Source organism: Diabrotica virgifera, chromosome 2 (assembly GCF_917563875.1).
Source record: "Diabrotica virgifera virgifera chromosome 2, PGI_DIABVI_V3a".
Classification (NCBI taxonomy): Eukaryota; Metazoa; Arthropoda; class Insecta; order Coleoptera; family Chrysomelidae; genus Diabrotica; species Diabrotica virgifera.
The window spans coordinates 177,924,767-177,941,273 of NC_065444.1; the positions used below are offsets into that span (position 1 = coordinate 177,924,767).

General features: G+C 35.0%; 1 protein-coding gene across 1 annotated transcript in view; it reads left to right on the forward strand.

The window, feature by feature from the left end:
* The window catches only part of LOC114335850 (tRNA (cytosine(72)-C(5))-methyltransferase NSUN6), a 58,872-nt gene that overhangs the window by 39,882 nt on the left and 2,483 nt on the right, over positions 1-16,507 (forward strand). The gene's annotated exons all lie outside the window — the stretch shown is intronic.

The window sequence follows — 16,507 nt, forward strand, 5'->3', positions numbered from 1 at the left end:
AGATGGGATTTCACCCATTTTTAAATTCAGTCAGGTTAACAGAACCAAAAACTTCGCGTATATAATAGGGGGTATGTGCCATTGGCACACACCCCCTATACCCACATTGTTAAGTTTCATAATTAAGTATAAAAAATCAGTTAGGTACTTTAATGTAGTCGTATCGTCCACATGTTGGTAATATGGCCAACAGCAGTATTTTTTAAATTACGTCATAAATATGGTATTTTTATAATTTTTTGAAAAATTAAAATAAATATTTATCTATATAACCTATTAAACTGTAATAACGGTTCTATAAAAAACTTGAATTTGACCCCAAATACAGATAAAAGATCTTAAGGTATTTGTAATAAGATCTTAAGATCTTAATAAGATCTAGTGATGCGCATCATAAGGTGTTGCTTCCAGATAACACCTCTAGCCTCTCCTACTCAATTCCTATCCTCACCTCCGAGAAATGTGATCCGGATCACACGGGTGAACCCCGGTAAACCTGAGCAACTCTATTGGAGACTGGGTAACCAACCCCAGTGGAAGAGGGGGGTCAGGGCTGACGAGGAAGGGAGAAATGGTCCTCCGAAAAGGGGGTTGGGCATGAGGCTAACTCCCTCATCTCTTAAAAAAAACTATTGTTACGAAATCTCGAGATAGAAAAGCCGAACTGAGTTCAAGACGACGACCCAGGCACCGAACTAAGGACAATGATTTAAAAATCAGTACTTGGAATGTAAGAACGCTGTATAGGACAGCGGGACTAAAGCTGCTCCAAGATCAACTTCTAAAATATAGAATAGACATTGCAGCCATTCAAGAGATGAGATGGACAGGAACCGGCATTAGGCAGAAAAAAAAAGAACATGATATCTATTACAGCTGCAACCCGAATCGACATGAGTTCGGAACCGCGTTCCTAGTATCAAAAAAAAATAAAAAAAAAAATTTAATTATTGGTTTTAAAGCCATAAATGATCGGTTATGTATCCTTCGAATAAAAGGAAAATTTTTCAACATATGCCTGATCAACGTGCACGTGCCAACCGAGGAAAAAGACGAAGAAATTAAAGATCAATTCTACGAAGACCTTGAAAGAGCATATGATAACTGTGCCAAAAACAATATTAAAATAATCATTGGAGACATGAACGCTCAGATAGGAAAAGAGATTTGCTACCAAGATTATATTGGTAAACACAGCCTTCATGACGTTACTAATGACAATGGTTTAAGACTTATTAGTATGGCAGCTTCCAAAGATTTAATTGTGGGAAGTACATGTCTTAATCATAAAAATATCCATAAAGCAACTTGAATATCACCAAATGGAAATACCACAAATCAAATTGACCATGTTATAATTGACAGAAGGCACTTTACAAACCTAATGGACGTGAGAAGTTACAGAGGCGCAAATATTGACTCAGACCATTTCATGGTAGAAGCCAAGTTACGACAAAGAATTTCCAATGCCAAAAAAGAAAGGGGCACTAGACAAGTAAAATATAATTTACATATGCTAAAAAATGAAAACATAGAGGAACAGTTCCAGTCAAATATAAAAGAAATCCTAGAACACACCTGGGCAGTCGACCAGTCAAGCAAGGAAATGTGGAACAACTGCAAGGAGGCTCTGAAGTTAGCAGCCGAAAGCACCTTGGGAATATCCCGAACCCAAGAAAGAAACGACTGGTTCGACCAAGACTGCAAAAAAATAACAGATGAGAAGAACGAGACATTTAGGACCATGCAACAACGGAAAACTAGAACAACAATAGATAGATACAAAAACTTAAGAAGAGAGGAAAAACGCATACACCGAAAAAAGAATCGAGACTCAGAAAATGACATATTAGAACGGCTTGAAAGCCATATGAGTCACGGAGAAACAAGAAAGTTCTACCATCAAATAAATACTATTAGAAAAGGATTCAAACCGAGAATCAATTATTGCAATGATAAGGAAGGTAACTTACTTACCAACAAAGATGATATCCTGTTACGATGGGTAGGGCACTTTCAAGAGTTGCTGGAAGGGGAGCCTACTAACAACATAGAGCTGGAATACCGAAATGAGGAGCTCGTGGAACCCCCCTCGGTAGAAGAAGTGAAAATATCTATTGAAAAACTAAGGAACCACAAATCTCCAGGCAGCGATGGCATCCCAGCAGAGTTATTTAAGCACGGTGGAGAGCAGCAGCGGGATTACGAACACTCGATGCGAGATCGCAAAACGAACCGTAGGCAAACTCGATGCGAATACGCATCGAAGCCAAAAAGTGATTACGAACTGGGTTCGAGTAGACTGTCAGAAAATCATCGGCAATTTTCGTATTTTTGAACGTACGGGATAATATTTCGAACAAATGGAATGATGTGCACGTTATATGTCAAGGAATTTCTCTCATTAACCTCAATCATTATTACAATAGAATATAAAATAAAGTTTTTATTACATATTTAATTGTTATAAACGTTTATTTTATATTCTAAGGATGATACAGTGAACGTGTACCTAGATATATAAATATATGATTTTCGAACTTGAGTAGAATTTGAGATTAATTATGATTTTTTACCGTTAAAGATTAAATGGCCAGGGAAAGATGGGAGACGTTATATAAAAATATTACTAAAGGTCGTAATGGTCACTGCTAACTACCTATTCACTTCATCGAATTCTGTCTCAGAGCTTTCCTTCACATATTTTTAAAATAGGAAAGTATGTATTAGAGAACTTCTGTCCGTGTAATGAGTGTAATAACACCTTACTGGGAGATTTAAACAATATATTTTTTTAATGTTCAAAACATGAGAATTATTATCAAAACCGTGTATAATCTAAATATCGTTTGATTAACGATTTACATTATTTTTAAATTGAAAAAATCAAAGTATGAAGTAAGTAGGTTATGTCATTATGTATTCACTTTTCTTAATTTTTATACTTGGACCGGCAAGAGAGAAAGCGTTATAGGAGATCAGCGATCTATCAGAGAGAGATAGATAGTTCGAGTTGGCAACTCGACAGGGTCGTAGGTATCGAGCAGTGCCTTCGAGTTGACTCGCATCGACAACGTAGGGAAAGAGGTTTTGTAATCACTCCCTACGGTAAACATGGCGGATACGATGCGTATCGAGTGTACGTAATCCGGGCCCCAGATCACCAAGGTGATGCGAGAAATTGTTTGTAAAATTTGGTCTGAGGAGCAAATGCCTGAAGAATGGAGTTTAGGCTTAAAATGCCCGTTACACAAAAAGGGAAACCAACTGGAATGCAATAATTACCGCGGAATAACTCTCCTAAATACAGCATACAAGATATTGTCAAACATTTTACACGAGAGATTGAAGCCCTATACCGAAACGTTTCTAGGAGAATATCAGGCAGGATTCAGGCGCGGACGTTCAACCATTAACCAGATCTTTACACTACGACAGATCCTTGAAAAAGCGCAAGAGTTTAACATAGATATGTACCATATTTTTGTCGATTTTAAAGCGGCATATGACAGTGTCTGAAGACCAAGTCTTTACAATGCTATGAATGAGTTGGGAATTCCAAAAAAACTCATATCTATGATAAAAGTGACAATGGCGAAGATGCTATCAGCAGTAAAAATTCAAAACGACTCGTCAACCCCATTCGAAATACATAAGGGGTTAAGGCAGGGAGATGCGCTGGCGTGTCAGCTTTTTAATGTAGCCTTAGAAAAAGTTGTACGAGACGCTAATTTAGATAGCAGAGGAACAATATTTAATAGATCAGTCCAAATTCTTGCATATGCAGATGACGTGGACATTATAACAAGAACCAGGGCGAGAACTGCGGAAATTCTAACCGATCTAGTAGCAGCAGCAGAACTAATGGGGTTACATATAAATCAAAATAAAACAAAATTCATGGCGACCAACACAAACACAAGAGCTGGAAATGTTGATGCAGATCTAATCATCAATGACCAAAACTTCGAAGCGGTCAAATAGTTCATATATCTAGGGACATCGGTTAACCCCAATAATGACACATCTGAGGAAATAAAAAAGCGAATAATAATTGCAAACAGGTGTTATCATGGTCTATCAAAGTACTTATCTAACAAACGTATGTCTCAAAAAACTCGTATAAGGCTGTATAGAACATTGATAGTCCCCGTTCTAACATATGGTTTAGAGGCATGGACGCTAACTAAAGCAGATGAATCCGCTCTATCAATTTTTGAAAGAAAGGTACTACGCAAGATATTCGGAGCGGTTTGTGAGAACGGAATATGGAGGCGTAGATATAACTTTGAACTGCAGAATATCTACAAGCAAACGTTTGGTGGAAAAGATATTATCAGTAGTAATTGCACAAGAGCTCTGAAATTATTGAATTTTTCCCGAGTGACACTTTGACAGTTTTAATTTCACGAGCCGAAGGCGAGTGAAATTATGTCAAAGTGTCACGAGAGCAAAAATTCTATATTAATTTCAGAGGTCGAGTGCAATTTGTTGCGATTATTTCATGAATAAAACTGTTCAAAACCAAAATTTTATTGTAATTTATTTATGTAAGTACCATTAAACACACAGTTTTTATAAATATTTGACGATTGAAAGTCATCACTTTTATAATTTTTAAAACATTAATTGTCATTAATGTCACTGAATGTATTTTTTCGTAGCAACGAAGGGCATATGACATAATATACTTAACGACGGGAGATTATCAAAAATTATCGATTTAATTCAGATTTCTGTAGCTTTCTATTGGTCAGAATCTCCTATGAATGAAATATTCACTATAATTAAGCGAAATCGCCTGCAGTGGGCAGGACATGTAGCCCGAGCCCCTGAATGGAACATGATAAAAAGGATTCTAACAGCTCAACCCGTGGGAATGAGAAGACGGGGTAGACCAAAGTTGAGCTGGATGGACGGGGTAACACAAGATGCCGAGAAGATCGGAGTCGGCAACTGGAAAGTGCAGGCAAGGGACAGAACAGAATGGCGTAGAACGCTTGAGAAGGTCGAGGCCCTCTAAGGGCTGTAGCACCAGGATGATGATGATGAATAAGATCTTAAGTAATTGATAACAAAATGAGACAGCATGGATTAAGATTGTTAGGATGGACGACAAAAACAATTACAAAATCCACAACAAGGAATGAACTTTCGTGTAGCTGTATATCATCAATCACAAAAATTTTTTATTGAAGAATCCTTTATAAAAGGTATACAATTTATTAAACTCCCTTAAAGAGCTACATCAATCACAGAACGTTTTCGATATATAAAATATCAGTATTAAAACTGGGTGATCACATGCTGAGCAGTGGCGAACGCCTGGTGTAAAATATTGGGGGTGCACACATAATATTAAGATATAAAAAGAAATTGAGGCCCTATTTCCGCAGGTAAAATTTTTTGAGTGTCATCAAATTGTAAAAATCAAAGGACCTTATTAATAATTACAATAAATAATGTATTTTATTGACTTAAAATTATAATTTAGTGTTTAAATGTTACAAGCATGTTTTGTAACGAAAGTCAGTCGCCTGTGTTTTTTTAGATAAAATTATTCACAAACCAATTCAGTTAAATTTGGAATTTCTTGAATAATTTTTTTTAATTAAAAACATTGCGAGTGCAATTAGTCGATCCTGGCCCTGGCCCATAGCCATTCTAAGGAAAGTTTTGATACATTTCAATCGTTCTGTTTCTGCAGTTGTCACTGGCATCGTAACACGTAATTGAAGAATTCAAATTATTTCAGAAACATCATCTTGTAAAGTATTTTGAATCAAAAATTTACTTAAGTGGACTCCCCGGATAATTAAAATCGTATCTTCTATTTTATTCATTATGCTTCCTCTTCTCCAAATATGTAGGAAACACGGAAAGCGGTAGAAAGTAGGTATTGATAGTAGCACACCAACACAATTTGTAAGTAGGTATAGGTATATTCACAAATCTCCCTTTTAAATAATCATTTATAATCCCGACCTTTGCACTTTGGTACATTCTTAATTAACAAATTTGGTTTCGGCATTTTTAACTTTTTTTGTAAATATAATGAAGAAAATTTAATTGATTTTAAATATTCCACGCTAACATTCACATCCACAAATCCCTCCATTCTTAATATTGTTCCGAAATTCGAACTTCACGAAAACAAAATTTAAATGTACCTACGTGTGCCGTGCACGTTAAAATAGCATAAGATCACAACCAACTTGTGCACTTGTGGCCATCTAAACTTGTGGGCTATAGCGGGTAGCGGGCGGGTGGTGAGTTGTATTTTGCCGTATGAAAAGTCATTTGGATAGGAACCACCGTAAGAGCGGTGAACGAGAGGTTCTGTCTAAGGCCTCGCATCCGTGAAGTTTCTCCTTTGAAATAGAATAAAAATATTTAAATGTTACCTATTAAATACTTATAACCTCCTTTTGGATCTGTTATTTCGGATTTCAATTAATGTATGTATAATTGGATTAAAATGTTATTTATAGAATGAAAAATGTTACATATGAATGTTTGTGTGAAAATAATTTTGGGGGTTCACGTGCACATGTGCACTTATGGAGAAACAGCCACTGATGCTGAGTCACCAAATAAATACAAGGATATAATCCCTTTAAATGGTATAAAAATGTGATATATTAACATTTTTACTTAAAATTCCAAACGATGGATAAAATTTATAAAGATAAGAACCTTAGGTACTGTATGACTCTTTCATCACGTGGGTTGCTGAGCAGGTAGATTTGTCTCTACATGAGGAATGTTTAATGGCAACTGAGTTGCCAACTGCGATCTGTAATCTGAAATTGTTCCTCCAATGCGACAGAGAAAAGTGTTTTTTTTTATTTAACGTAGTCATTCCTTTCTAATCGGCTGGGTTTATCAAATCGGCGGCAGTGGGAAAGTCACGTGGTCGATAAACCCAACGTCATTGGATACACCCCGTCGATTAAAAAGAGCTAAATACAAACACGTTTCTCTGTCGCATTGGGAAACAGTTTTAGATTGCAGAATGCAGTCTAGTTATTATAATTATGTCTATGCTCAACACTAATTTTGATATTTTTCTACGGAAAAAATAAAATAAATCGAGAACTACTTATACAGTGATGAGCGGGCTAATAACCGGCAAAATAACGCAAAAGCAATGGACAACATAATATATTGTGAAATAAAAAGAGATGAAACTAGTGGAGATGGAAATTATCGTTATAAACGTATAAATTAACATTAAGTACATTACATAGTTTCCCAGCTTTAGACGCCTGTGACAGGAGTTTTTTATAAAATTCTCCTGTCACAGAGTGACAGTTGTTTTACTCCTCCGATACGTGTAAAGGTGGGAAATTATGTAATGTCGTAATGTTAATTTATACTAAAAGAAAAGAAAAGATGGTTCAGATTTGATTACAGTACAGCACCTCTACTATGTGCTTATACATATTTCGGAATAACCGTTTCCTCATCGGAGCACCTGGCTAGAGGCATTGAACTGAAATCAAATCCTTTCATCCTTTCCGGGTAATTATCAATAGTAATTGCACAAGAGCTCTAAAATTATTGAATTTTTCCAGAGTGACACTTTGACAGTTTTAATTCCACGAGCCGAAGGCGAGTGAAATTATGTCAAAGTGTCACGAGGGCAAAAATTCTATATTAATTTTAGAGATCGAGTGCAATTTGTTGCGATTATTTCATGAATAAAACTGTTCAACACCAAAAGTTTATTGTAATTTATTTATGTAAGTACAAATTAGTACAATTAAACACACAGTTGTTATAAATATTAATTTGACGGTTGACAGTCATCACTTTTATAATTTTTAAAACATTAATGTCACTGAACGTATCTGGTATGAATACCACTGCTACGAATCTGACGTAATATACTTGACGACGGGAAATTATCAAAAATTATCGATTTAATTTAGATTTCTGTAGTTTTCTATTGGTCAGAATCTCCTATGAATGAAATAATCAAAATAATTACCAAAGATGATACTAGCACCGTCTATGAATCAAAAGTCTAATAAGTCAGGAAATAAAATTCGAAATTATTTATCCTCTGAGCTTTTTAATTTGGAAAAATGAAGCATAACAGAGTGGCGAAGTACTCGACAAGGGAAATCTAAATTGCATTTCACGTCCTGTCATTCACCGTGATAATAATTTTAGCGAACTACTTCCACCACTTTGTTACTCTGTTCCGCCACTCTGTTATGCTTTATTTTTTCAACTTAAAAAGCTCAGAGGATAAATAATTTTGAATTTTATTTCCTGACTTATTAAACTTTTTGATTCATAAACGGTGCTAGTATCATCTTTGGTAATTATTTTGATAATTACTCGGAAAGGATGAAAGGATTTGATTTCAGTTGGGCAAAAATGATTTCAGAAAGCGAATACGTTCGATAACGAAGCGAAGGGTCAATGATCGAGGCCCTGTACTGTAATCAAATCTGAACCATCTTTTCTTTTCTTTTAGTTTATACTTTATTCACCTTTTGGGGAATATTAAAAGGAAGTAGTTCGCTAAAATTATTATCACGGTGAATGACAGGACGTGAAATGCAATTTAGATTACCCTTGTCGAGTATTTCGCCACTCTGTTATGCTTTATTTTTCCAACTTAAAAAGCTCAGAGGATAAATAATTTCTAATTTTATTTCCTGACTTATTATACTGTTAATTTATACGTTTATTTCGATAATTTTCACCTCTACTAGTTTCATCTCTTTTTACTTTACAATTTATTATCTTTTCCATCGTTTGCGTTATTTTGCCGGTTATTGGCGCGCTCATCACTGTATAATAAAATAAGAACATGTTCACGATTTTCAAAGGCTACGAATTTAAGTAGGTACATACCATTAAAATAATAAAAACTTATCTATTAGAACCAGATAAAATATTTTAAAAAGTTATGAAATTAATAAACAGCTTCCTTGTCGACTAACTACTTCTGGTCCTCCCTTCTGAACGTAGTTGTATCAGTATTATTTATGTATAACTAACATCAATAGTATTAGGGAGTAAATATTTGACCCTTCTATTGGAATATTTATCACATTTTCACACAACTTAGGTTGCAATATAAAATAAATAAAATATGACCAGTTAACGTACGTAGAAGTGACTACATAGGTCTATATAAGTTCCCAAAGACACACTTAGCCCCGGCGCAAATTGATCCTAAGCGAGACACAACCTGCACCGGCGAACTGCGTGGACAGTTTTGTGAAGCACGCTTAGAAGCGAGACACCGCAAATTGAACCTAACCTGCGATCAGTGCTTGCGCTCGCAGGTCTCACTTGAGAACGTTTGTCATCGGCGTACAGTTTTCTTGGGTCGTGGGACGCGTGCCTCACTGCCAGATGTTTATTTTTATAATTTTGTTTGCGAGATGGACGTATCGAAGCTAATTGAACTCGTTCGAGATACACTCATGGAAAGACGGCGAATGGGAGAAAATAGGAAATGAAATGAATACGGATGATACTTAAGTACAATTTATTGTGATAAATAAAATATTAGCATAGTCAAAACGCCGAGTGAAAACTGCTTTCTTTTTGTCATTAAGTTCTGATAACTTTATTACTAGTAGACGATACGCGGCGATACGAAATTAATAATCAAAGTTATGCCTTTACAATAACACATTATTAGAAAAATAAGGTTGCTTAAAATGAAATAGTAATCCCCTTTCTAGGTAAATTTTTTTTATATAATGCCTTAAATCTACAGATCAATAAAAAATTATTCATGTTACTTAAAACTGTGATCATAAAATTATCGTATTATCCTCAAATTTAAATTGTTGGCATATTAACATTTTTATTTATGCTTAAAAATTAAAAACGAAATATGCCGATGGAGTTAGTTTTAGTAAATAACTCTGAGGTATGTAGGTATTATGTGCAGAAATAAAATACTCAGTCAGTGTAAGACATCTTTTTATGCACCCGCTTATGATCAAATTCGATCTTTTCGAAAGTCATACTGCTACGGCTACTAGGGACGTGTAGTGTAAGATATTTAAAACGTGACGAGTTACAAGTACGGAAATACCGATTTGAAGTTGCCTACTCAATTCAGTACAAGGATCAGATACATCAGTATTTTGTAATCAGTATTTGTACTCAGTACCACTGAGAACTGGTATCAAAAGTAACCGTTACACGGCCGCACTGATTTTGATATTTGCCACATCGACAGTCAACGGTTGGGTCAGGTTGGGTTCGATATGCGGTGCTCTAGAAAAATAAATGCACGGGTCACCCGTCCCGCCGGCGCAGGTTGTGTCTCGGTTAGGTTCAATTTGCGCCGGGCCTTAGTACACTTTCACACAGGGCCGATTTCTCATATCAAGTTCAACTCCAGTTTAACCTGAACTTTTAGTGAACGTCAGTTTAAAGTCAAAATCGTCTTTCTCAATTCACGTTCAACCGATGGCCGTTTAAACTTGAACGATGCTTGAACGGTGGAATTCGGCCGTTCAAAGATTTCTGAACCCAGTTCAGATTATTTCATGGATTACGCATGCGTTGTATTAACACGAAACGCTGTCATAATATAAATATATCCTATTTTATTATATTAAGCCTAACGATAAACGATAACATTATTTTTGTTTTTATAACATTTATTTACAATTATTAAAATTACTATTTGACTATAAATACTTAAATTTAACTTTATTCAAAAACAGCATAAAAACGGTAGTTCAAAATGGCGACAGTTTTTTACCTTTTGCCATCTATTGGCATTTCTCGAAAGCAGTACAACGTGCACTGACATGAACGCGCAATGAGAAATGCATTCCAAACAAAACGGTAGTTCACCAGTGAACCGGGTTCAACTGAACCATAGATTACCGCAGGTAATTACTACCCTTAGGGCCGATTTCTCATATCGAGTTCAACTCCAGTTTAACCTGAACTTTTAGTGAACGTCAGTTTAAAGTCAAAATCGTCTTTCTCAATTCACGTTCAACCGATGGCAGTTTAAACTTGAACGATGCTTGAACGGTGGAATTCGGCCGTTCAAAGATTTCTGAACCCAGTTCAGATGATTTCATGGATTACGCATGCGTTGTATTAACACGAAACGCTGTCATAATATAAATATATCCTATTTTATTATATTAAGCCTAACGATAAACGATAACATTATTTTTGTTTTTATAACATTTATTTATAATTATTAAAATTACTACTTGACTATAAATACTTAAATTTAACTTTATTCAAAAACAGCATAAAAACGGTAGTTCAAAATGGCGACAGTTTTTTACCTTTTGCCATCTATTGGCATTTCTCGAAAGCTGTACAACGTGCACTGACATGAACGCGCAATGAGAAATGCATTCCAAACAAAACGGTAGTTCACCAGTGAACCGGGTTCAACTGAACCATAGATTACCGCAGGTATGAGAAATCGACCCTTAGGGCCGATTTCTCATATCGAGTTCAACTCCAGTTTAACCTGAACTTTTAGTGAACGTCAGTTTAAAGTCAAAATCGTCTTTCTCAATTCACGTTCAACCGATGGCAGTTTAAACTTGAACGATGCTTGAACGGTGGAATTCGGCCGTTCAAAGATTTCTGAACCCAGTTCAGATGATTTCATGGATTACGCATGCGTTGTATTAACACGAAACGCTGTCATAATATAAATATATCCTATTTTATTATATTAAGCCTAACGATAAACGATAACATTATTTTTGTTTTTATAACATTTATTTATAATTATTAAAATTACTACTTGACTATAAATACTTAAATTTAACTTTATTCAAAAACAGCATAAAAACGGTAGTTCAAAATGGCGACAGTTTTTTACCTTTTGCCATCTATTGGCATTTCTCGAAAGCTGTACAACGTGCACTGACATGAACGCGCAATGAGAAATGCATTCCAAACAAAACGGTAGTTCACCAGTGAACCGGGTTCAACTGAACCATAGATTACCGCAGGTATGAGAAATCGACCCTATAAGACACTGGTGTCTGGTGAACCGGTGTTCAATTGCAACAAGGCATTGTTGAGCCACTAAAATCAGCCACACACTCAAAGTGGCTCGTCTGTATGTAGTCGTTCATTTAAAACAATGCTTTACTGCAATTGAACAACGTTGGTGGACACCGGTGTCAGATATCAAGTTTCTTAGTCTAAAAGGGTACTTAGCAATTGAGTACAATTCAGAGATTATTTATGTTGCTTGTGTGTATTTGATTCTCATGTTTTGATATTATATTCAATTAGTTGGTTACCCGTTGTCCTAGGTGAACGACAAACGCGACAACGCGACGCGAAAATATTAAGTAATGGTTGTATTTGTGTGTGGCCTACGTTTTCGGATTAATCAGTCTACGACAAGACGCGACGAAGTGCGAACTGGTTTTGTTCGCGACGAGACACGACGTGCGACGCAGTGTGACACCCCATTGCTTTTGTCAATTCAAATTATGCTACGCAATAGTTTATTAAATAAATAAAAAATAATAGTAACTATATAGTACCAGTATTTTCTCATTAACATACCTTAAAGTCAGTAAAAGCCTCTTCTCAATAGAAATTGGTTTTTGAAAATTACTTATTGACAGTTGAATACTGGGTTTAACAGGTACAATAATATAATCGAAAGTGCTTGGTAATAAGCCACAATACTCTTTAAACCAACGTGGATAGTAATGAATTGACATCGTCACGTTTGTCCTAGGTTGAGCGATGGAAAGCGACGCGATGCGACGCTACATAAGCCACACGTCGCGTCAATTACTGGTCGCATCGTATCGCAACGCATTGCATCGCGTCGCGTCGTTTTCCGTCGCTCACCTAGGACAGCGGGTTAATAAGGTTCTGAAACTGTTTTCTTATGGCATGTTAAGTTAAATATTGTGTTTATATGGGATTAAGCCATAATCGATTGTAATTAAATTTACATGTTTGACTAAATAAAGTTTGACGTCTCGATTTCAACTCCGGAAATCGGTTTCAAAAATATTATGTAAGAATTTGGTTGAAAACAGTGTATAACCACCAAGTTGTTGTTGAGGTAATGTTTTCTCAAAAAATTGAAAGTTGACTTGGCTGCGATGCCATAGGCAACATGCATGATTTGGCTGTAAAGATGTGAGGGTTGATTTCTTTGCCCTATGGAATTTCAAATTCTGATTATTATGTGTATTTCTGAATTATTTATATGTGCTTAAACGTTTGTGTGTGGGTGATTATTCGTGTATTGTGTTCGTGTGTTGGATATACAGTGTGTCCACGGATGGGATGCCCAAGAGGAAAAACTTCTTTATTTTCGATCTTAGCGAAAAATGTCATTCCTGATAAAAATTTTTGCTTGTTCTAACACCCCATGAAACGAAATAAAATTCAAGTTTTTTAAAACCTGCTTAATTTTGTAGCCAATTTTATGTAAATCCCTATAAATTTTTGCACTACGTTCGAAATCGTAACAATAAGCTAGTGTAGGTAGTAGCTACAATATACACACATGTCCAACAGTTTGGAATACTTACAAATAATCTATCTAAGCCTATGCTGGTTTTAAAACTGCCATTGATATTCATTCCAGAGTGTTTTTAAATGAAAATGATAAAAAAATTTGAATGGTTTTTGTATCATATTGGTCACATTCAACTGATTAGCGTATTTACACGTTATTTCAGTCTTTGTTTAAATTTGATTTGAGCCGTTTAAAAATGCCTAGAAACATAATATCTCATTTTGACAGATCTTGAGTAATTACTTTGTTACAACAGAGAGTTATTCAAAGTGATATCGCCAATATTGTTGATGTTACTCAAAATGATGTATCAAAAATTAAAAAAAATTCCAAGATCCAAATGACGTGAAGGATCGCCCCAGAAGTGGCAGAAGTCGATGTATAACAGCAGTACAAGACCGACAGATAACATTGATAGCTCGAAGAAACCGTCTGGAATCTACAATTGGAATTTCCAGAGAAATTGCTAGGCTTCAAGGACTGAATATTTCACGGCAAACAATAACGCGCAGACTAAATGCGGTACATTTTTTTCATAGAAGACCCTTACGTGTTCCCAAACTAACCTACCAACACAGACTCGGTATTATGGTTTGGAGTGGTATTATGAGTGGTATACGGACGCCACTGCTGATTCTGGAGAGAAGAGTCACTGGTGCTGTATACATCGAGAAAGTGTAAAATCTTGTCGTGTCTATTCCGAGGGGCAGTAGGTGATGAATTGATGTTTATGCATTACAACGCACCTCATTGTCGAACAGCAGCAGTACAAAATTTTCTGGAAGAAGAAGGAATATCCACATTACAGTGGCCCTCGAATTCCCCCGACATAAACATTATTGAGCATGCTTGGGACATTCTCAAAACACGCAGTACGAAGAGAAACAATCTCCCTATTATGCTTCGGGAACTAAAAGATGCCCCTCCTGAGGAATGGGAGAGAATTCCGCAAGCCCAGCTCGACCAGTTAATCGGCAGCATGTCAAATCGCGTACAGGCATGCATACAGGTCAATGGAGGTAATACTGATGATTAGTTTTATTAAAAATTAATTTTATCTGTACTAATTTATTTTTAAATCTAAGTGGTACATTGTAAGTTTTTCACTCCAAGGGATTAAATAATTTTTTTGCATATAGTTTATCTGTTTTTGATATTTATTTATTATTGATGAGAATTTAAGCAAAGTGGTGTTTAACTATTCAGAAGAGTTTATATATAAAAATCAATAAAAAGATGAAATATTCCAAACTTTTGGACATATGTGTAGCTTAGTAACTGTCAACTACTATAAATAATTTGCGAATTGTCATTTTTTTCGACAATGTTAAGCGTTCAACAAAGAATTTATCTTGTGAATTGTCATTCTTGATAAATATTTTGCTTGTTCTAAAACCCCATAAAAAACAGTAAATTTTAATATCAATAACAAAACAATAATAAAGAATAATAGGAAAACTAACAGTAAATAAAAAAACAACTATTCGACGTAGCCTCTACCAACTTCAAAACATCTCTCCACTTTATTATTAACTGTAAGTGACTTTTGTCAAGTTCCGTTGATCTTTTTCGTAAACTTAACTTTGGATTTTCCCTTACTGACTGCATATCTAGGACAGTAGCTGCATCATCGTCCTCATTATACATCGATGTTGATATTTTTCTGTTTCCAACAGATACTGTCTCATTGAATTTCTTTATTAGTGTCTTCAATCCATTCCGTGTAACGAGTACGTCTGGATATTTTTCATTGAAAATTTATATCGCATGTCGGTACGAACCAGCTCCAATTCCATAATACTTTATAAGATAAATTCTGTGTTGGAGCTTAACATTGTCTTGTCGAAGTAGAATGAAAATTCGCAAATTATTTATCAGAGTTGACAGTTACTAAGCTACATTGTAACTATAAATACTAGATTATTGTTACGATTTCGAACTTGATGCAAAAATTTATAGGGTTTTACATAAAATTGGCTACAAAATTAAGCAGGTTTTGACAAGCTTGAATTTTATTTCGTTTTATGGGGTTTTACAACAAGCAAAACTTTTTATCAAGAATGACATTTTTCGCTAAAATTGAAAATAAAAAAGTTTTTCCTCTTGGGCACCCCATCCGTGGACACACGGTATATACAGGGTGTAACAAAAATACAGGCCATAAATTTAATCACATATTCTGGGACCAAAAATACTTCGATTAAACCTAACTTACCTTAGTACAAATGTGCACATAAAAAAGTTATAGCCCTTTGAAGTTACAAAATAAAAATCGATTTTTTTCAATATATCGAAAACTATTTGAGATATTTTATTGAAAATGGACATGTGGCATTCTTATGGCAATAGTATCTTATGAAAAAATTATAGTAAATTTTAGGCACCCCATAAAAGTTTTATGGGGGTTTTGGTCCTTTAAACCCCCCCAAACTTTTGTGTACGTTCCAATTTAATTATTATTGTAGTACCATTAGTTAAACACAATGTTTTAAAAACTTTTTTGTCTCTTAGTACTTTTTCGTAAAGTCGAGTTTTTATCGAGATATTTTGAATTTTTGTCAAATCCACCACATATTTTTATATGGTTAAGTACGATTATGGAGACTTAGTAATAATATGAAAATTTATTTATGATTTACATTTTTAGGTATATTTTGAACCATATTAAAAAAGAAGCCACATCTCGATAAAAGGTGCCTTATCGTAAAAATATAAAGAGGCAAAGAAGTTTTAAAAACACTGTGTTTAACTAATGGTATCGCAGTAATAGTTTAATTGGAACGTACACAAACATTTGGGGGGTTTAAAGGAACAAAACCCCCATTAAATTTTTTATGTAAACGTATTAAAAAAGAAGCCGCAACTCGATAAAAACTGCCTAATCGAAAAAATACTAATAGCCAAAAAAGTTTTAAAAATATTGAATTTAACTAATGGTACCACAATAATAATTTAATTGGAACGTGCACAAAAGTTTGGGGG